This window comes from Apodemus sylvaticus, chromosome 11 (assembly GCF_947179515.1).
Source record: "Apodemus sylvaticus chromosome 11, mApoSyl1.1, whole genome shotgun sequence".
NCBI classification, from domain to species: Eukaryota; Metazoa; Chordata; class Mammalia; order Rodentia; family Muridae; genus Apodemus; species Apodemus sylvaticus.
In genome coordinates, this window is record NC_067482.1 from 6,713,167 (window position 1) to 6,736,989 (window position 23,823).

The 23,823-nt window shown below is 42.2% G+C and overlaps 1 protein-coding gene across 1 annotated transcript in view; it reads left to right on the forward strand.

Moving 5' to 3' along the window:
• Nucleotides 1-819: 819 nt before the first annotated feature.
• The window catches only part of Mapk10 (mitogen-activated protein kinase 10), a 281,578-nt gene continuing 258,574 nt past the window's right edge, over nt 820-23,823 (forward strand). Inside the window, exon 1 of the mRNA XM_052198829.1 lies at nt 820-894. The gene's annotated coding sequence lies outside the window, so the exon portion shown is untranslated. The remainder of the gene's footprint in view (nt 895-23,823) is intronic.

Consider the following 23,823-nt stretch of genomic DNA (forward strand, 5'->3'; position numbering starts at 1 on the left):
AGGGTAGACTCTGCTCTAAAATGGTGATGTGTGACAAAGCAGACCATGCTGGGATGTTAGCAGTAGATAGCGGGTGGTAGGGAAAGTATTCCTAGAAATCACTGTAACACTTGCCAGGGACAGTGATGAGACCCTAATATGAGCAGAAAGAGAGCCTACTTCAGGATGGCGGCCATATTAAATAAGCTGGATATCAAGCCTGAGGTTTGGCAATAGGTAGGTAGAACAATACAAACTTAGCATGGGCCTTGAGAATTTGCTCTGAACTAAGGCAGGCAGCAAGGATAAAGAGTGGGTTTGTAATAAAATTAGATTACTATAGTGGCCTCTTTTGCCTCCAAATGGGCATGAGCTTAGTTTTTATGTTGCAGATCCCCAGAAGATTCTTTTTGTTGGTAACCGTGTAGCCATTCTTCCGGTGAACTGTACTGTAAAAAGAAGACTGCACTCTAGCGAATGCTGAACTGATTGCTATATCTCAAAATTAAGCCCACAGTTAGAAAAGTAAATATCCTATCCATTCAAATAATTAGGAACTGAGTTCCATGGTCAGATTTTACAAACTTCTAGCTGTTCTGCTTTGGAGGCCATCAAAGTTTCTTCATTTGCAACAAATTCTAACAGAGGCTCTTACCTCAAATGTCCTATGTCGTTTCCTTGTTCCTTGCCACCTGGGAACTGTTCTGTTGTGATGTTAGTATTTTGGTTTTAATCGTGAAGATGAAATTTAGTGTGGAATCTTAAAATCAAACTGAAGTATTCGTTCTGCTCTGATTTTAGGCTATTGTGAGAACGCCACCAGCAGGACCATCTCAGATCTTGGTTATGGCAGCTCGGGCAAGAAGCTGTTGAGCTGGACCACGTTCCTTTAGATGAGAAGCCACACAAGCAGTGGTAAGTGGAACATCTACAAATAGTCTTTAGTAGGACGCCGATAGTCAACAAGACCCATTTACCATATCCACACATATCACCCCATATATAGATCTGAATAAGTACTGCTCAAAATGGAGTCAGTTTAGGGAAAAAACATTGCAAAAGAACACGTACATTAATTGATGGGGTGGTGCTTCTAACACTGCACATAATTCTGTGGTTTTGAGATGTACTGCAGTAATCATCTCCATGAGCCATCCCAGTCTACATAGGATAGCTTCAGTTAATAAGTCCATGTTGTGGAGTAAAGGTTGGGTAACATTGTTTTAAGTGGCATTGTTTGTTTGCAGCATGCCACTCTATTGATTAAACTCTATTGGTGGATAAATTGGTTCTAAGCTGAATTATGATTGGTTGATTTCAGAACCAAACCTCCATGCACCACCCCACCCCCATACCCTTCACACATGTCATCTAGATCTTCAGACACATAGGGAAGAGAACTCCATTACATTTGTGGATTTTTCAGCTACAAATCCATTTGCTCAGGAAAGCGACATTAAATTTATAGTTAGTTGCTCTGCCTACTTAGAATAGTTGGAAAAGATGTATTATTTTATAAAAGTATCAGCACACCCAAATACAGTATCTAAAATCAAATCTACACTTGCTTCATAGTCAGTCACCAAAGGCAGCAGCTAGGAAGCTAAAGTTGAGATGAGGAAGCTACAGTCTGCCAAATATCCTTGAGGAACTGAACGCAGGAACGGTGCCTGGAAGACTCTGCAAAAGGAAGCTCTTGGTGCTGGTGATCAGTGACTCACTTCCAGTTGCCTGGTGACTCCTTCAGAGCAAGGCTATCCTGTGCTTTAACGTGACTCTTATAGCTGCAGAAATCTGAGGAGATTAATTCTATAGTGATTCACATTATGGCTTTTACAATCCACCAACCATCACACTGAAGATGCAAATCCAATATCCAAGATCTACTCTAGTGTGCTTTACAAAAATGTGTTGTGTGTTCATTATAAAGGAAGAATCATAGATAATTGCCAATAACCAACCACTTATGATCTATAACAATGACAGTTTTATGTGGTTGGCTCTAATATGTTGCTATATGTTATGTGGTTAGAAGGCATGCTCTATCCCTGAACTAAACATTCATCTATTAAGCTAACACTTGATGAAAATCTATCCTGTAGATATGCTGTTGACTTGTTGACTAGATGGACTTCTTTGTCTTAAAGGACTTTTCAGTTTAAAGAATGTGTCACTTACATGATGTGTTATTATAAGGACAAATATATTCTAAAGGTTGTGTACTTGTGAAGTGTGATTCGGTGGGTAGATATAGGGTTCAAAGGGATTTCAGAGAGAATCTCACAGATACAGTGGAAATTAGTCAAGGAAGATTTTGCAGAGGGGATATTTTGGTGGATGTTTATGTGGAGCAAGAGGTTAGCCAGAGAAAAGGCACAATCAATACATGGCAGGGACACTTAGCTGCAAGAGTGATCGCTCGGGAGGATGTGTGCTCACCATGGGTAGAGAGGGGTACTGCAGACATGTGCGGCTCTCTTAGACAAAGTTAAGGTGCTTAGATTTTATACTAAAATGAAGAGCTTTTGGAGAACTTAAGTCAGAGAGCGATACAACTGGCTTATTTTAAAATTGTAGATATTTCATCCACTGGAAGAATATATTATTTCCTCTATTATATATAATATATTATATATTATATTATATATTATAATTAGAAATGGAAGGTGAATATAATCATGCATCATATTTTACAGACTGCACGCTCCAGATCACAGGAATCTCACCTGTCACTCACCCGCTGCTGTCCTTTGTAGAATTTATAACCAAGTGGCTCTACAATATGCATTTCAGTTTGTCTGCACTTCAGTTCCACATATTTGTCATTATAGTATATGTGTTCTTAACCCTCTGGTGACAATTCTCACACATAGAGCATATTTGTATGAGTTGGTGCATAGCATTTTATTGTAGAAACATACCAACATTTGCTTGTCCCTTTATTGTTGACAGACATTCAGATTGTATCACATATATTTAGAAAAAATACCAAAAGGAGGAATTGCTAAGTTTTGAGGCCTATGTGCCTTTAATTTTAATAAATAACTCAAAAAATCTTTTTAAGTTGGACACACCAATTTGTACTCATGGCAACAGTGAGGGAGAAGTTCTGCACTTCCCTCTGTACTTGATTTGCAAGTTCTTATGTTTTTCTAATCAGGTGGATGTGTAATTATACTCATATAAGTATCAATTTGCATTTTGCTGATTACTAATGATGAATACCATCCCATTTTCCCTAATGTGGCCAATTGATGTTCTTCTTTTGTGAAGTGCCTGCTCCAGCCTTTTTAAGATTGTCTCTCAGTCATATCATTTTTGAATTCTTACTGTGTAATAGACACGGCACAAAGCACGTTACAAGCATTAATCTTCAGCCATCTTATTTACATCTGATTTACAGACCAGGGAATGCAGAGTTTAGGAGGTTAAAAACTTGAGACAGATACGCAGTGAAGAAGCAATGGACTTAGCACTCAACTTGAAGTCTTCCCAGCCTGAAAATTCTTTAGTTTCTCAGTTTGTTCAGGAGCTGGTTAGACCAAGGCCAGAGGGAACACCGAAAGTGCCATTGCAGGAACAAACATGCAAGATAAAGTAAAGAGTGGCTGGCCGTGGTTACATACCAAAGGAAAGTCGTCGGGGGTGAAGGTGGTGATGGGAAATGTCTCGGGGTTCCATATCTGTAGGCTAGGCAGATTCCATGTGAGCCATATGTATAGATTTATAGTCTTGATATGGTTAGAGCCTCTAAGAACATATCTTCTGATTGTAATCTTTAATAAGAAATTAATTAAAGCCTGTAGGCTTATAAAGTTTATGGTTAAAGAGAGACCACAGTGTTTATTTGGGTCAACTCTTCATAAAGGATGTGGTATGAGTTGACAGCAGAGAGCGGGTGGCTTTTTTGATATCATGTGTCACCAAGCATCATGCTGAGAATAGACACTAGGACTGACAAAAAAAAAAAAAAGGAAAGAAAGAGCAAATAAAAACCACCTGGTTTTAAAATTAATGAGTGAAACTCAAATCAACCTGTTTTGTATCCTAAATGCTTCTCAGGTTAGTAACCGTTGGTCCGAGTCTATTATCTCTGTTACCAAGTAGGCTCTGTCATCTTTATTGGACTTATTTAAGTAGCTGGCACCATCGTATCTTTTTCCCAATGACTCTACTAATGAAATCACACGTTTTATTTAGTTTACAGTTAGTACGGTGTGACCTGCCTGCATAATGACTCTTCATTATTCTCTGTTGTCCATTCAATAATTTCCATTCTCCTTAAAGAGCACCATATTCTTGCCCAGTATCATCATCTCAGAGGCTCCGGGCACCTAACAGTGTTGAGGGCTCCAATGCATCTCAATACCCCCCCCCACCCATACTCAGGTGTCCTTGTCCTCTGTGGTTTGCTGCATCTTCTTAGTTCCGACTGTATTCACTGTCTGTTGCTTGCATATGGCCCCAACTTGCAATACATTGACTTATAGATTGTTTTTTGTTTTGCCTCACATTATATGATATGCATCTACTAAAAACTATGTTAGCTACTAAGAAATGCAGAGACAGGAGAAATAGTCTTTCACAGGGAAGAACTGTCCCAATTGCTAATCCAGTACCACCAGTCAGCCCTGAAATAATATACATATAAGTAACACCGTACGGACCGTGCAAGTTACATTTATATACTTAGAAATATATATGTGTGTATGCAATATATATGTAATATGTATGTATGTGTGTGTGCATAACAACAATGAAAGAAAAAAGAGATCGTGAATTTGAGAGAACAAAGGATTACATGAGAGGAAATGATATAATTATATATTAATTTCAAAAGCTGAAAAGTCATTAAAAGGAATCCTGCTTCAGATTTTGAGGCTTGATCTTTCACCCAGCTGGTGGTGTGTTGTAGGATACTTAATTGTGATGATTGAAAGCAGCAGGAATCTGCGGATTCCAATTAGCTGCGTGAGACACACAGCACTTTATCATAAAATAGGCTTTGCATTGGATGATGTGGGCCAACTGGAGGCTCATGGAAGTATCCTGAGTCCATTTAACAGGAGAGGAGCCAAGACATGAGGTTTGCAAGGTTGGGTTTATCAGGTGCTTTTGACCTCTGAGTGTCGGCTTGCAATCCGTGTGCTGCAGGGAGCACCACAGTCAGGAGAACATGGCCTCTGGCCCATGGCCACTGTGCTGGCTGCTTTCCCTGCACTCTGACCACACGCCTGATGGATGTTATTTAGAGGAGGAAGGGTCCATCTTAATATGGAAGGATGTTGGAAGAGCTTCAGTCCTAACGTCAGAACTGTAGCTGGATTCTTCCCATGTGTTTGGGCCCAGGGAGTAGAGTGAGTTGCACTGGGATGTCAACCTCAAAGGTCTGCACTAGCAATCTACCTCCGGAAGTCCAGTGCATGAAGTTCAGGTGTTCCAATACAAGACATTCCAAACGCAAACCATGACACCATCCTTTCAAACATTTGCTTACATCAAGAAGGCACAGCATGGCCTCTTCTAGAGCTGAGCAGATTTTCAGCATCTCAGGTTCCCCCTGAGACACACTCACTCAGAATACGTATCTTAACAAGTGATTTCACGCACATTAAAAATTAAGAGGTACTGTGTATGTCGGCTTCTGGTGTCTTCTCTTAGAGGTTGTCTTTTCTCTTTTCCCCTCAGCATTCCTTTCCAGTTCCTTTGGAGCTATCTGAGCAGATCTCCTCACTGTGTCACTACAGTGCCTTATTATGCATCTTACTTGTAACTGTGCAGCAACAAGGAAATAATCCTAGCCAGATTTATTTACCTTTGAAGCTCTTTTATATAGCCCGGTATTTGCTACTCTGTACTTAACAGGCGTTGAGTTCATACTTGTTGAATGACTGTTTCAGGAAATATGAATGAAAAAGAGAGAGGCAATACCAAAAACAGAGAGACATATAGAGAGGCAGACGTGGGACCCAGGAAGACTGAGAGGGAAAGTATACAGCTACACAGAGACATAATCAAGCTATATAAAAGCACCTAAAATTGCACCTCCGATACAAACTTGGAAATGGCTTGGAAAAATTCAGGCTCATTTAAATAGGAGATGTGATGACCTGCATTGTCATCATCTCTCTGTAGGACCGATGACTTTAATTTCGTTTTTATAAGCATTGATTAATTTTGCCAAAGTTCATTTTGCTTTCCTAAACAAAGTACCCACTGTTCTTTTTACTATCTGAAGGCAGTTGGAAGGTCAGGCGCAGCTACTAATGGGAAGGAATATGGACTTGGGAGTATTGGGAAGGAAGTGGGTCTTGAGGACAGTGAGGACTGAGAAGTATGTCTTGGGATACATAATCAGGAGGAGTTACACTGTTTAGCTCGGAGAAGAGAAATGGGGGATGAGATCGGGTAGCGAGAGGTAGGTGCTTTAAAATACTGTGAGGGCTTTTTGGGAGAAGTTAGAAGGTACAGGATTGGTTTTCAGTTGCAATGGAGAACAGACTGCTGTAGATGCTACACCCGGGGGAGTGTGCTGATTGTGGGACCGATTCTCTGTACCTGCGTTATGAACAATGGTAACTTCCGGTCTGTGTAAATGGTTGAGCGTAGTCATGGTTCACCAGCTATGAAAGGCTTGTGAGGGATTTTCTGCCTCCCTGTGGGAAAAGGAAGTCAATGACCTCCCAGCTGAGATCCTTAGGATCCCAGAATTCCAGTTGCTCAGACAAGAGCAGGAAGAATGAATGAATGAAGCCACAGGAAAGCTGAAGGTGTCACCTGACGTGGCTGACTCCCTCATACCAAACGCGGCCTGAAGCACTCTGCCTATGCCAGACCTCCCGAGGCCCTTCTGAACACACTGATTCACCAACGATGACAAGGAAGTGTAAAATATTTAGTGACTCTCCCAGGTTATGAAGCTCGTGGTGGCAGAGTCCAGGAACATTTACTTTGAACTACATACATTAAAAAAAAAATCTATATGCTCTGTGGCATTAAAGATGAAAGTTGGGCCTGAAGGGAGCCTTAAAACACTGATGAGTCAAATTCTGGGTGAACACAGGGACAGGAATTCCAAGGAACAATACGCAATAATTAAAGTAAGAGACACGATTCTCACCGATTTGCAGAACCAAACACCTTATAAGTGAGAAAGATCAGGGACTATTTTTGAAGCTTGACATTCCGGGTGCTGTTCTGTCTTGATTCTCAGTGACTGTCAACTGACTGAGACAGCAAACCAAATTCTTAGGGCTGTTTTAACTCAGCGAAACTGAAAGAAGTATTCCTAATCACAGCACTTGCTCCTCCCACCTTATTTATTTATTTATTGTTTGTTTGTTTGTTTGTTTGTTTTCTTTTCAAGGCAGGTTTTCTCTGTGTAGCCCTGACTGTCCTGGAACTCTTTTTGTGGACCAGGCTGGTCTCCAACTCACAGAGGTCCATTTGCCTCTGCCTCCAGAGCGCTGGGACCAAAGGTGTGTGCCGCCATGCTCAGCTTTCCTCCCAAGTTCACATGCTAAATCCTAACTCCTAGGTTGACGTTGTCAGGAGACCTGGCCTTCGGGAGATGATTAGATCAAAGGGGTGAGTCCTCATCCTGAGAAAAGATGTTTCTGTGAGAGAATCCAGAGAGCTGGCTACTCTCTTCTGGCCAGTGAGAGAGGCCCTGCTAGGAGCCGAGACATCAAATCTCATTGTCCCCTCCATCTGGCAGCCTGCAGAGTTGCCAGCATCCTGTGTTTGTTTCACAAGCTCCCACTATATGCTTCTTTGTTACAGCAGCTCAGATGGACCCAGGTTCTCCAGTTCTGCACACATCCAGAGAGGTTTTACACCTCCTCGGGCTATGGGCCTCTAAGGATGGTGGATGCTGAGTCACTGGAGGTTCCCAAGTAGGCGACCCCAGATCAACCGCTTTACTGTTTCAGGGAAAGCTGGGTTTCCCTGGCTGGCATTTAGAGAGGAAATTAGTGTCTCCAAAGCTTTCATTATCTCTCAGGGATTTCATGAAAACTTTGTATTCTGATAACTGACATTAGAGAAACTAGTATTGAAACCAAGGTTTGAGATGCTAATGAGAGTTTGTGTAACATGGAAATTGTTTTCAAGTTAGGTTTTGAAGAGTTTTGTTTATAGTCTAGTCGTATTTATTGTACATACCAATTTATTATTTATAGTCAGAGTATAAAAAGGTACACATGCTAGATGATTTAATGTTTTCTTTCTAGCTGTGGTGGTATAGTTTGTGGGTATCTTAAATTCTGTGATCCACTTTTAAGCTCCTTCACATTGGAATATGAATAACCTTGATGGTAGTGTTTTTAGAAAAATGATAGATTTTGAGACTCATAATAATTCCACTTTGGAGTACAACTTAGTGTGTGTGTGTGTGTGTGTGTGTATCTGTATGCCTGTGTGTGTGAGTGTGTGCGTATGTGAGTGAGTACATGTGTGAGTGTGTATGTGAGTGTGTTTGAGTGTGTGTGTATGAGTGTATGTGTATGTGAGCGTGTCTGTGTGTGAGTGTGTGAGTGTGTGTGTGTGTATTTTCATGTGTGAGTGTGTGTGAATATGTGTATAAGTATGAGTGTGTGTGAGCGTGAGTGTGTGTGTCTGTATGGGGATGAGAGTGTGAGTGTGTGTGTGTGAGTGAGTACATGTGTGAGTGTGTATATGAGTGTGTTTGTGTGTGTGAGTGTGTATGAGTATATGTGTGAGTATGTGAGCGTGTCTGTGTGTGTATGAGTGTGAGTGTGTATGAGTGTGTATGAGTGTGTGTATGTGTATTTTCATGTGTGAGTGTGTGTGAATGTGTGTGTGAGTGTGTGTGAGCGTGAGTGTGTGTGTCTGTATGAGGATGAGAGAAAAACATGTGGCAGTTGGTTTTCTCATTTCCTAGGCTTGGCAGCAATCACCTTTACCCACAGAGCCATCTTGTTGGTCTCCTGGGGCCATGTGGGGAGACCATGAGAAACTGACTAGAAAACAAAAGTCTTTTTAGAATTTGTGAGTTTCCATAAGTATCACCTCTCGTGGGCCCGTTGACTGTCCTGTTCCCACAGCAGTTTAGGTAGCGACACGGACGTCAGTCAGGAAGACTCCTTCAGCAGCCTTACTTCTAGCTTCTCACGTGCATGTAGGCATCGAGTTTGGAAGGAGGCAACCTCAATTTGCCAACCATCTCTGCTTCTGAACCCAGCTGAGTGTGACATCTCCATTTAGCCCTCTGGTTAAAGAGTGTCAACATTTTCTATGAAAATAGACCTCGGAGAAGCAAACTAATCATCTGGAACACCTGGAGCCCACAGTGTGAACTGAGGACCACAGGCTTTGCCCAGACAATATTGTCCCATGGATTGATGGCTAATCTACACTGAGACAGCCAGTGACTGGGAGCATGGCATATATAAGAACTGTTTTGCCTAGGGGAGTGAGTGCTTCAATCCTGCTTTGAATGAAATAGTCATAAAACAGAGGGCCTGATGCTGGACTTTTGCTGTAGCTCAGCCCTAAATTAATATTGTCCTGTGCAGGTCCTCGTGTAGCTGAACTTCCACAGTGTATGAAGGGGTTATTACAGATTATTTAAATTTCTTTTTAATTATTGAAGCAAAGCATGAGATGACACCTAAGTGTTCAGGCCCAGCGGAGCCCTGTGGTGAGGGAGGTGGTGGCCGGTAAAGGGACTCTGTGGGGGTGGAAAGCAGATTCCTGGGCAGCTGAGAGAGGAGCAGAGGGCGGTGGAGACTTAGAGGGCTCTCAAAGATGTACTTGCCAATGCACATTTCTTCCCTTTTCTTGCGATCAGTTTAGTTGTGCCCAATCCTATTCTCTCTAGTAGAACCGCTGTGCTAGTTCAGTACAAAAAGCTATTTTTTTTAATTGTTGAGAATTCATTATCCTTTATAACAGTTTAGGCAGAGCCAACAGAACCGACTCCATCCATTCCCCACATCTGTATCTTTTTCCATTAAAGGTCTGGTATGTACACCAATGCTTATTCGCCGGTTTGCTTGTGAGATTGACTTTTTAACATTTGCCTTCAGAAGACACGATTTCTCAGCTGTACTGGGATTCATCAACACAGCAGGTCCGACTATTGGCATCTGAGCCAGTAAGATGGTAGCATCAATATTAGATGCTTGCATGAAGATTAGCAGCCCCTTTCAGACACCAGATTAGGGTAGCAGGGTCTCTGAAGGATGGTGATTAAGCTATAACCTCCCTCTTTATAAACACATACTGTGCCAGGCACTTTAGAAATGAAGATATATTTAACTTGTCTCTGCCGTAGATATATTGCCATGAAGCCTAGGTGTTTGGGGTGAGATAGGAAGAGGGAGAACCTGTGACTAAATGCCCCTCACCCACAAGTAGAACAGTTTCTCTCAGAGAGTTAAATAATGCTTGGGAAACAGTACAACCATGTACTGTAGCTCCGCTGCTACGCGGCATTTTTAAGTGGGTTCTGTAGAGTGAGGCCATGAGCGCTCTCCTTTAAGGTACCAGAGTTCCTGGTATTTTCACACTTAGAAGAATTATTGAGCAACTGAAAGGGACTATTGGTGCTTTCCACATTCAAAATTAAAATAAACTGTCAGATTTGTACATACCGTTCATTGACAAAATCAACAACACAACATCCATTTCAGGCCAACATGAATGACACCATCTGCTTTTTTTTAATGGAATGAAAACTACCTGAGAAAAAAAGTGGACTGTTTCACATTTTTCTGCAAATCTGTTTAATGACTGGTTTAACAAAAGCCCATGGGGTCCTCTTGACTGCTCAGCAATCTGCTGTCTTCACGTCATCTTCTATGCTGCCTCTGGGAGGTGGCTGTGTCCATGACAGCAGCCAGTCCTGAGCTCAGAAGATGTGGCTTGGAATAGTTTGGGTGGCCCCTGAGAACATCTTAGCATTCTAGGGCACCAGGCCACTGCGCTCACAAAAGGAGTAAGCCTTCCAATGCAACTGTGAACATGTCTGTTCTAGTTTCCTCTTGGATGCTCACCCAAAGGTGTGCATGGTGAAGCCAGGGTCCCGGAAGGTGCTGTTTAAGAGTGAGTGGTAATACTCAGTAAGAAAGAGGTCTGCCCGGTATTTGAAGAGGTGGTGGGACCCTAGCCCTTCCTTTTTCTTCATGGCCATCAAATGAGTGCTTTTGCTTCCATGCTTGCCCCTGCCTTGAGGTGATCTCACAGACACAAAGCAGAAAGGCTCATTCATCATAGGCTGGAGACTTCCCAAACTGTGAATCAAATATTAACTTATTCTCTTTGTCTGTGAACAGTATCACTGGCTTGGTAGCAGCAGATGGTGGACTAACAATATTTCTGGTAGTACCAAAGTTAGAAAGACAGTTTCTGGGAAGAGGAACAGAATGTACAGGGAGCAGAGTGGGTTAGGAATTCAGAAGTTTAGGCCGTGTGACCTAAACAGGAGGAGACGACAGTCAGGGCCTGGCTGTGTGTGTTCGAGTGTGTGAGTATGTGTGAGTGTGTGAGTATGTGTGTGTGTGTGAGTGTGTGTATGTGAGTGTGTGTGAGTATGTGTGTGTGAGTATGTGTGTGTGAGTATGTGTGTGTGTGAGTATGTGTGTGTGTGAGTGTGTGTGTGTGTGTGTGTGTGTGTGTTACCAGGAAGCAGGGTAAGCAGTTGAATCCAGTGAGAAAGTGTGGAGAGGGCCCAGTAGGCGAGAACGTCTCTGTATTTCAGGTGATTCAGAGGAAGAAGCTGGAAGTCACAGTGAGAACGACTGGCTTCCTCATGACTTCCTTCTGGGCTCAGTCAGCCTTGCTTAGCCGCTAGGGGCTGGCTCTGGGTTTTGGATTCTCTCTATGCATCATGCAGAAATGGACTATTTGCCCATGTGTGTCACAGGAGTGTGTGTAATGATTAATAAGCTCTTTGACAGAAAGTCACTTTATTAAACTAAGCCATCAATAATAAAAATGCAAATGTTTGCCAGGTGCTTTTGCTCCTGTGTGGAAGGCTGCTGTGTAAACATGGGACTGTTGCCACTGTTGATAACGGTAGTCATTACCACAAAATGCCTACACAGCAGTCCAGGGTTTAGTCCTTTCCAAAGAGGGTGATAGAGCCAAGCATGGAAGCCCATGACGTTCTGTTTGTTGTGAAGCTATGTGGTTGCCAAGGAGTTGCCCAGTTGGTAGAGATGGCATTTCTATAGTATCTAAGCTTCAGTGTAGTGAGTTATCCGTCAGGTGGTCTATACCTATCACAGACGTGCCCTGACTCTCCCCATATACAGGAAGAGTGGCATCTCTGTGTCCAATGTTCTTGTCCCTGTTGCTTGGGTCCATTAATTTAACCTACTGCTCATAGCATGCTGGTCAAGTCTGTAAAGCCTGGAGCTAGTCTGCTACCTTAACTCCCATCACTTTAGGAGATCCCAGTGACATCACGACTTCTGAAGTTTTAGTGTCCTCACATGTGTAGCTGTGCTGGTGATGCCCTCAGGATTGCCTGAGAATAAGGAGCACAATGCCCTCACTGCCCGCTGTGCCTCGATGCTGAACTTTCACATTGTTTCTCAATGCGACCTGGTGGTCGCTTTTTATTACATAGTATATCATCGAGATGTTTCCCTTTTTTCGTCGAATCTTATTTGTGTGTGCATGGGCATGTATGTGTGTGAATGTGTTGTGCATCTGTGTGTTTGTGTGTGCATGTTTGTGTGCATGTTTGTCTGGGTGTATGTGTGCATGTATTTGTGCATGTCCATGTGTGTTTGTGTGTATGTACAAGTATGTGCATGTATATTTGTATGTGTACATATGTGTTTGTATGTGTGTGTGCATATGCGTGGGTGCATGCTCATTTGTGTGCACATGTTTGTGGATGTGTGTGTGTATGAGTGTGTATGTGTGTATGTATGCACATATGTGTGTACATGTGTATATGTGTATATGTGTGTTTGTATGTGTGACCATCCACATGTGCATATGTGCATGTGTGTGTATGTGTATGTATGTGTACATGGATTCTGTATTAATTGGTCAGTAGTTAATTCAGGACCTCATAATTCCACATCAACATTCTAAAGAATCCATGCAGATTCTTAAATTTTATTTATCTTTTCATGTGTTCTTGTTGGCCTTTTCTTCATTATCCAGTAAAGGCAAACAGATACTTGTTTCTGCCATGCGTATAGAAGATTCAATAACTTTGTTCTATTGACTAGTTATCCTTCCTATAGCACAGCTTCACAAAATTTCCCTATGAAGAAAATTTGCTTATGTCTTCCTTTAAAAACTATTTTATTATTTGAAAATTTCATGCACAGTATTGATATAGTCATCTCCCTAACTCCTCCCAGATCCCCCGACTCCCTACCCACCCAACTTTGCGTTCTCTTTCTCCATTTCTAAAAACCCGTTGAGTCCAATCTGTATCGCCCAACTGCTCTTGAGTATGGCATTCATCATGTGGTGTGTTCAACCTATGGTTAAAATAAAAGCTAATGTTTCCTCTTCCAGCAGCTATCAAGTGCCACTGGACCCTCAGCTGCAGAGAGTACCTTCTGTTCTGAGTCCTGTAATTTTCTTTTCGAAGACCCATAACAGTATGCATCTTTATACTGATCAAGTGTCTCTAAAATACTGGAAGACCTTCCTATGCCATGACTGGTCCACCCAGCTCTCCATGGGACTTACACCATGTCCTTGGTATGACACATGGAGGTGTGGTGGGGCTAGGCTTCCTGTGACCTTAGTTCTGCTTACCAAGCCAAGGCTAATAATTTTCCGAATCTGCTCAATAACTCTAAGAATTGACTAATTCTGCCAGTGAATGTCCTAACTGAGCACCCTATCAGTTATTAGCCATTAGGCACTGAGAAGTGATAGTCTTACTTTCTTCTTGTGAGTTTTGGCTAAATACATCATTGATAGATTCTCCTCTTTGTATCAGTGTCTACCTTTTGTCTGTAACTTCTTGGGGACAGGAATGAAATGAAGGTTTGCTTCCCACAAAAAGTTTCTGCCGTGTATATAGAGGATTTTTAATCTCTTTGTTAACAGTTAATCATCATATCCTTTTCAAATTATATAAGACAGGCTGAAAAAGGCTACTGAAAACAGCTGCTAGGAATGTAGTCAGAAAGATGAGCATTTCGTCAGCTCCTTCCTCCAAGGCTCCTCACTCAGTATTCTCTTGGTCATGCCGGCTCAGAGATTTGAGGAGGGAGTGCTCTCAGTAAATTGTCATCCTTTGTTTCTGGTAGGAGTTCATAGAGGTCAGAATTCAGGACATTGCTTTCATTTACCTTTTTGTATGAAATGAAGATATTGTGACCACATTCTAGATGTGTAATCTTGGCCATGTCACCTAACATTTTTCTCTCATTTTCTTTTTCTTTCTTTTTTATTTGTGAAATAGGAGCATTCATTGTACTGCTTTAAAAAAGGTAGCTGTGAGAATTAATTGAAGAAAGGAGATAGGAGCGACCAGTCTTCTCATTGGGAGTATCTGGTATTTATGGAGAAAAACAACGAGGTCCTAAGGGCTTATGGAGGGTTCTGACTGATACTCACTGTCTTAGGGTTTCTATTGCTGTGAAGAGACACCATGACCATGGCAACTCTTTTCAAAGAAACCATTTATGGGGCTGGCTTACAGGGTCGGTAGTTTAGTCCACTTTCATGGCAGAAGGCACGGTGGTAGACATGGTGCTGGGGGAGGAGCTGAGAGTTCTACCCCTGGATCTGCAGGCACTAGGAAGATAAAGTGAGCTGCTAGGCGGGGCTCGAGCTTCTGAAATCTCAAAGCATGCTCCAAGTGACACACTTCCTCCAACAAGGCCAAACCTACTCTCACAAGGCCACGCCTCCAACAATGCGGCTCCCTAAGAACCTATGGTGGCCATTTTCATTCAGACACCATACTTGGCTCACCTTGTCTCATTCCTAGCATCCGTGCTCACCTTTCCTGGGAACAAGCGACCTTTTCACTTCCTGTTTGGCATAGCAGTGGCAGATTAATTGACCTTTCCAATCCCTGTTTTTGGCCCGGGCATTGATGAGGTGACTGTTCTCATGTATTCTCCTAAGCATACTCCAGTCATGATGAGTCTACCATCTTAGAGGCCTAAAGCTTTCAGCACTTTCTATTGCTCCATTCTCCCCCTGTGAACAGTCAGTTTGTCCCTCACGTTATTTAAAATGAGAAGACATCCACTTAGGTCAGTGTGGATAGAAATGTTAGTTTCTAAGGAGGCCATATGAAGAGATTTCAGCAAGACAGATGCTCAAGGTGACATTAGAGCAATAAGTCATTCACACATTGAATCTATGGTTAGAATTTTTAGTGTCTTTGTGTCACACAAAGGTGTGGGTAATTGACCAACATAGATTTTATTTATTCATTCAATGATTATTTTCTACATTCCAGGTCCTACTCCAGCTCTTCCTAACTGAACATAGTAAGGAAAATGACGAGTTCGAAAATTACTATATAGAGCTGGTGTTATGGGGAAAGAGACTGATAAACTGTGTCATTGGGTAAAAATAAGTTGCATATTATAATGTCAGCATGATTAGAGAGACCATCAAACAACAGTATAAAGAAGGGGCAGGTAGGGTTACATTGTTGGTGACAGGAGCCCTGATCCTCTTTGGATGGCATTGAGTAAAGACTTCATCTGACCTCTTAGAGGTATGTGTTTCTTCTCCATAAACATTTGTGTTTTCCAAAGATGCATGACTGAAAAGAATAGAAAGCACTTAGTGGATAAATTTAGCCTTTATTAAGGGAATTAATATTAAACAAAAATTTCAAGAATCAGTGGGAAAAAAGCAGAGTTTTCAGGCTTAAGTTGAAAACATTGAATTCTGTGAAATATCAGGTCTCCAGTAGGTAAGACCAACCCTAGAGTTAGTCACAATGGGTTCTTTCCAGCACACACAACTATGCCAAGATAAAAGAAACAATTTAACCTTTTAAACTTATTTCTCTCCTATAAAATTGATTCTGCCCTTACTTAAAAGTGATCTGACATTAATTTACAGAAACACTTTCTTGTTCTAGTTTTTTCTAAAGGTTATTGTGCGACATTTTCTTGTTCGCCCATCTATTGTTTGACCTCACACTGATTTCAACACAAATTATACTTTTCTTTTTAGATAAAAAAAAATCCTTTGATTGTGCTGTGAGTTCCTCTGGCTTATTTCCAGTTCGGGGGCATATTTCTGACATTACATGAGCAACAGACATGTCTGAGCAGTGGAGCGTTTGATCATTTTGTTCTAAGGAGGAAAGAAGAATAAGGAATGGAGGGAGGAGCAGAAGTGAGGGGGATCAAGGAGATGAAAAGCAGTACTCAGGAAGCTGAGGCAGGAGGATGACAATGAACTCAAGGACAGCCTGAGCTACACTGAGAGGGCCTGTTTCAAAAAATCAAAAAAGAAGCAACAAACAAAAGAGACAAAATGAAAACAAAGCAAAGATAACTATCCTTTTATTTTTGAATTTCTGTTTTTAGCAGTAAAATCTGCTTTTTATAATTATCTAACATTTTAAAGTATTACTATTTTGGGCAGACTTAAAAAGCCAAACAGTGAAATGGGAAATAAACCGGGGTCTTCTTCAAAAGCAGTTAAATGTTCTTACCTCAGAGTCTTTCTCCAGCCTCATATGTTAAGCTTAAAAAATACTTTGTTGTTTGCATACCAATGTCTTGTATATGTCTCATATAGATGATGCTTACTGTTAGTTTCCAAAAGATCTTGATGGTCTTCTTGTTTGAGTTTGATGTCTATCATGTGCACAAGGGAATGTTAATATTTGATAGTGAAATAAAGTTTGTGACAAGATTTGTTTATCAGTTTAATGAACATCCCTTGACTTGAGCAAAGCTTTGGAAATGACACTGGGCTTCAGGGTTGCTGTGTAGAGACAGTGTCAGCTACCAAATCCCTCAAAGAACAGAGAAGGAAACTGTTGACCTGAGTTCCTGATGATTTTCTCCTCTGTTCCTTTGGGCTCCTTACTCTTGGCACCGAGGATATTTTTGTGTGTGTGTGTGCATTATATATATATGTTTTGAATATCTTTTATTCTAAGCATAGGCTTAACTATATTTATAATTTAGAGAAGAAAACTGACATTTCCCTACTTATCCAGTATCACAGATTATAATTATTAGTTCACTTATATGTTTACGTTCAGTGTTTGAATAAAGAGTAAGTGTTTTTGGGAGACAAAAATACTTTTTCTGTGAGCATAAGACAAGGATACAGTACCCTGGCTGTGTGGCAGAGAGAATCGCACTGAGAAAAGATGGCTGAGTAAGAATGTCTGTGTCCACGTAACGGGAAGAGGTTGGTAGAGACGGAGGGAGCTCTAGGCTGAGGAGCAAGGCTATTCACTGTGAGAGAGCTTTAAAGAGCTGAAGGCTATGCAAGAGCAAAAGATAATACATGGGGTTTAAGAAGTGAGCAAGGCCAGAGTTCAAGAGGAAGTTTGTGGGTCATCGTCACAAAGACACGACTAAGTTTTAAGCGAAGGACAAGAGCCATGACTGGATTTGAGCGTTTGTAAGATGGTTGCTTTGCTCTATGGAAAATCTTTGAAACATAGTGGCAGGGAAAGACTAGTAGGCAGTCAGCGAGGGACACGGTGGTGGCCCGGATGGTGCTGGGTCAAGGAGAAAGGAAGGGGCTATGTCCAGGATGTCGCTGGACAATAGGCAGACTCTCCAGGGTTGCAGTGGAAGATGGGAGGATGACAGTAAGGTGTGATTCCTGGACTGGTGTACTTCGTGGTGGCATCATCAGAGACAGGAGACACTGGAGAGGGAATCAGCTTGGCAGGAAGGTGAGAGATCAGCTGGACACATGTTGAATTTGAGGTGACGAGCAGGCAGCCTGTATGTGTTCAAAGTTTAAGCTGCGTGCCTGAGATTGTGTTTAAGCCTGAAGCTGGAAAGGAAGATAAATTCTAGAAACACATCTTAATGGACTCCAACAAAGGAGTAAGCTAAGAAATAGGAGAAAAAAATACAATGTTGCAAGCTGATGTGCATAGACTACTTATGCTGTTTCTTTTATATGAGTCAGATACATTTCACCCTCTCAAGGGTTTGATGCTGTTGCTTTTCTTGATTTTATGGTTGAAAACCATGTGAGTCCTTGGAGAGTGGCTTATGGAGTGTCACACAACCAGTGCAGAGCTAATGCGTGTCTAGAAGGTCTGGCTGCAGAGCCACCCTGCTGGGAGAGACACTAGCCAGAGACCCTGGGCAGACATTCCTCAGCAGCGTTGCTGCCTGTCCGTCAAGGGAGCTCAAGATGGAGAGTGGTTCAGTGTCTACTGCTTATTTGTGGAGAGCCTTGGCGACAGGATGCTCCCACCCAGCACGGGTGTCAGGCCTCTGTCAGCAAATGTCACTCCTCCTTCTTACTTCTATGGCTTTCTCTAAAATTGCAGATGGCAAAGCTCGCCTTGAGGAAGCCTCTTTAGAGATGCCCTCCCTTGTAACTTCAAGTCAGGCTTAGCTTTGTCCACGTCTGTTGGCTCCTCATCCTTGCTGTGACCTCCAAATTATTAGGAAGCTCTTCTGAAAGATTTTGTGTAACATTATAGTACAAACTGGCTACTTTCGGGGGGGGGGGGGGTTAAGGTAAAGTCACAAATGTCAACTTGAGCCATCCTGTGTCAGAGCCACAGGTTTTTGTAAAGGTTTTAACCAAAATGCAAAGGTTTTGCTGTCTTCAGGTTTTAATTTGGTTGTAGTTTGGGCTTATGTTTTGCAAATTGAAAAAAAAAACCTGTTGTGTTCCATAAGCAGAACTTTGTTATTTGGGATAAATGAATGTTTTAGGGGAGAATGTAAGGTTGGTAATTCAGAAATTTATTCATCAATACAGAGGGAAATGTAGAGCCGTAGAAAGAAAGCTATTGGCAGAAGGATACACACAGCTAATAAGCAAGGAGACTGAACGAAGAGGCAGCAGAAGCCCTAGTGAAGTCAAAGACACAGGAGGTCCATCTTCACTCCCATGTGGCCTTGTGCGCATCCACGTGGCCTCCTGGCTATCCACGTGGCCTTGTGCTCATCCACGTGGCCTTGTGCACATGTGTGTGGCCTTGTAGATGATCGCGCTGGCGGGGTCATCTGTTGTATCTTCATCATGATGCATGTTTCTCCAGCTTCATTTTGTGATTGATTCACTACTCTTGGGAAGAAGCGCTTGGGCTTCACTGTTTGCTTGAGGAAATTCCCTGGTCACTTTGTTTGTTGAACAAAAATGGGCTTTTCAGAAGCTTCAAATAGAGTTTTAGACTCATCATCTTAATCCATTTCGGGCTGCTACAAAAGAGCAGCATAGACTCAGTCATTTATGAAGAGCACAGATCTATTTTCCAGCAGTTGTAGGGGAAGGAAGGCCCCAGCTGGGCGGCCAGCACTTGCAGCCTGTTGGGGGCTATCCTGCTGTGCTCTCTGGGGGCAGAGGTGGAAGGGCTAGCCCACAGAATGCTGTGTGAAGCTCTGTGCATGAGGACCTTGACCCCATTGGTGGAGAAGCCTTCACAGCCTAACCATTTATTTTAGACCTCATCTCTGAATACCATTATATTGACAATATCTGAATTTTGCCAAGAATATATTCAAACAACATGGTATTTAAGCATGCTAGGATAATTCTAAATAACTGTACATTATTTGGGATAGCAAGACCATGTTCTACTAATTTTACTCATTGTAAGAAAGAGTAATACTTTACTCCTATGAAGTAGGGCTGGATTTAAAGGAAGGTATCAGTAAAGAGTAGTTTTCTCTGAGGTTTTATTGTCGCTATGTTGTTTCTGAAGAAAATAACCTCTTTTTTTAAGCCTCAGTATGAGGTAAAATATGCTAAAAAAGCTTCAGTGTATTTCATATTTGCTAAACTCTCTTGGAATATTCCAAGTTTGTGAACTTTAATAAAAGAAATGACTTAAAGCCAAATGGATTATATGTTGCATGGAATGAAAAGACTCCCAGCCGGTGTATATTATACGCACTCCTGATACACAGTTATAGAAAGGTTCTTAAAGTTGATTTAGGAATGCAGTAAGTAATGGTGCAGAGAGCGGGAGAGTTAAGCACTTGCCCCGGAGATTTAGAGCCAGGAGCGTGTGTATTTCTGGTAGGACTGGGCATATTTACACAACCGTTAGCCTCAACACTGCGCTCCATTTTTCATTAGAAATTTTATCTCTCTACTGAACATGGTAAACTTTTAGCTCCATTGTTTGTTATTCGTTAACTTGCTTCCCAACCAAGGCACAGAGTTGTGCTCGGCAGATTTTTAGCTATTTCATCTTAAAAAAATTCTAGCACAACCAGACTAGCTGTGAACTTTCCAGACTAGCAGATTCCAGATGTATATTACTATAGGTAACTCCGTCATCCCCCAAGCTTCCTGATAGACACCTTCTCTCAACACTTAGGGAAAGATGTCCCCTTGCTTTTGGGGCTCCAGCCTTCGCTTAAATCCTCACAGCCATGTTACTCACTTCCTAGCAGCGAGACAAAAGACTCAAGAGAATCGCTGTGGAGGAAAGGCTTCCCCTGTTCTACAGTTTTGCACCCTGAGCAGTCTATCTTGCTTTTGGGCTCGAGGCAGTTTAGGACACTTTGGGGACACACATCTCTGGTGTGTGGTTAACCAGAGATGCTCACCTTTTGACAATAGAGAAGAAGGGAGGGAGACGGAGGGGGAGGTGACAAGGCTCCCCGCCCCTTTTCAGGCCACACCCCTAATGACCTAACCTACTAGGCTTCACCTTTAGACTGTTCAGACAGTTCGCCATCCCTAAGCATCCCTAGCAGTGCCACAAGCTAGCTAACAAGCCTTCACAAGGGAAGCCATGTCTCCGTTTGTCTGCTAACCTCCATTACCTTTCTGTTGGCGTTCTCCTCAGCTGTTCCCACAGTGTGAATACGCCAGAAAAACCGTGGTGACAGCAAATCTCTAAAGCAGGCAGAACCGTGGTTTCCACGTGACTACATGCACCTGGTGAACTCCAAATTCTTTAACATAGTCACGTCATATTGTAACCCTGACCACGTTCTCTCCCGCTCCTCTGATGAGCTGTGCTCGCTTCCTTCAGACTGAGCTCCTCACTGCCTGCTACTTCTGCGCCCTGCCTGGGTGTGCCACATTCACTTTCCGATGGTACCATATTAGTAAGGGCCTTTCTCTGCTTTACCACACTCGGCGAAAGTGTCGCTCCACTTTCTTGGTCCCCATAACTCTGCAACCTGTCTTTATTTTAATTCTTAGCACACACTGTAACTTTGAAACATCAGTGGGTTTTATTCTAAGGTAGATCTAATTTTCCTCTCACCAATTTTCTGGAATGCTCTATGAATATAATAAATGTTCAATTAACATTGGTCAAGAAATAAACATATCATCCTAATTTTTTTGCTTTATAAATGTTTAATATTCTTTTAATATTAGCAATTAGAGGTCTTATAGCATTCCCTAAATTTGGGAAAGAATACAAGGTGTAATACTCTATAATTACTTCTTAAAAACTCCATAACATTTAAATTATGATCAAAATAGTAATGTCCTAATATAATTTAAGATTCTGATTTACAGCTAATCACACACATTTTTACCATTGTAAAGGACGTTGACAATGTTCTTTTTCCTAGAGTCTTCACTTATTAAAGGCAATAGAGGGCTTCTAGTATGCTGGTTAAGCAAAACTGACTTAAGTCCAACTGTCTGTCTGCCTTAAAAGGTTGACTTCACTCATGCCCACTCTTGGGAAAGTTACCCTGCCTCAGTTTCTCTTTTTTAAGTGGAGATAGTAGTGGTGACAGTCGTCACATATCGTGTATAAGTGCAAGGAGTTTGTGTAAGAGGGCCTGCTCCCTGTGCAAGGGCAGTGAGTGTCATTAGTAGTGTCCCTAAGTCACAGTACTGCCACTTCTTCCTCTGTACTCTGTGGTTTCTTTCTATTAGTGGTGTAGAGTACTCTTTTCCTTCTTTCTCGAAATGTGTTCCAGTTCAAGTTTAGTTAGAGATTCAGAAGTACCAAAGATTAACTAACAATTGTAATAAAGAGAGAGACAGAGACACAGACACAGAAAGAGAGAGACAGAGAAGAGACACAGAGACACACAGACAGAGACACACAGGAAGAGACACAGAGAGAGACAGAGACACACACAGAGACAGAGAGAAGCACATAGGGAGAGACACAGAGAGACAGAGACACACACAGAGAGACAGACACAGAGAGAGAATAGGGGAACTTAACTGAACTCAGCTTCCTCTGCTTAAAAATCCTTGTCTCCTCCTGGGTTGCCTCATCCAGCCTTGATGTGAGGGTTTGGGCCTGGTCTTACTGTACCTTGTTAGCTGTTTGGTTACTATCCGGGGAGGTCTGCCCTTTTTAAAAGGGAAACCGAGGAGAAGTGGATCTGGGGGAGAGGTGAGGTGGGGACTGGGTGAACTGGACAAACTTCAGTATGAAGAACATATCTGCAGAGACCGCGTGCATGAGGCATTTGTGTGCACGTGTGGTAGATTTGCCACTGACGCCATTTGTGACAAAACTCATGCAAATTCTCACGCTCAGCATGGATTTCCCATGTCTGTAGAAATGGAGCATACTCTTCTCCCCATAGTAACTTGCTTGAATACTGTACAGAAAAGTGAATAAAACTGTGACCCATATTCCACTAGGAAGGACATACAGTGTGAGGAATCTGGAGGCACATCATCACTTGGTTCCAAATCTTAATGCTTTGCAAGCTTATGATCTGGGAATTTTAAAGATATGTTTACCTTCCGGTTTTCTGTAAAATGGTATTTGATATAAGACATGAGGCTTTGGATTGAGATAATGAATGCCCGGGTGCAGTGCCTGGCACAAAGTAAATGGTCAATAAATATTGCCTCATATTTATATGCGTTTGATTCTGACATTAAAGTCTGTGACGTGGAAGAGTCTTTCTCTTGCGTCGTCAGACTGAAATTGCTTCTGTAAGCCTTTCACTTCAGAGAGAGGCTGTGATATGGCTTAAGTTGGTGTGATTTGGAACTGGCCAACAACATGCTAAATGTTGCTGCTTTCCCACGGGCAAGAAAATACTGCTAATAATGTCACCCAATTTTATTTTACTTTTTAAAATTAATTTCATTATTTATGTGTATATGGGTGTGTCTGTGCAAATACCCATGGAGGCTGGAAGAGGGTTTTGGCTCTCCTGGAGGTGGAGTTACAGACAGGTGGGAGCTACCCGATGAGGGTGACTCAGGGCTTGAACTCAGGTCCTCAGCAGCAACAGCATGTGCTCTTAACTCTGTGCCTTTGACGTAGCCCTCTTGCTGGAATTTCTCATCATTGTTTATAAGACAATATAGTCCAGAAGGGCCTTGAAGAGTCACCATGCTTAGCATAATTTGAAAAAATTTTAAATTTATTTTTTTTTACAGTTTAGCTTCCTTCCGTCCCTCCTTCCTCCTTTCCTTCCTTCCTTCCTTCCTTCCTTCCTTCCTTCCTTCCTTCCTTCCTTCCTTCCATGAACTCATATAGAACGGGCTCTGGCAGCTCAGGCTCCTTCCAGCAAGTCCTCACAAACTGCGCCTTTCTGGGTGGAGCAGGCTGGCGCTTAAGCTGAACCCAGATGCTCTTCTCTTTGGCTTCCTCTTTCTTCTGATCGATTTCCTTCACCTGCTTCAGGAAGCTGCGTCAGTTCTTAGATGGCTTGCTGTGCACAGTCCGTACATTAATTCTCTTGCCAAGAATCCTGCCCGTACCTTGCCTGTTTACAACCATGCCAACGGCACGCTGGTTGACACCGTAGACTC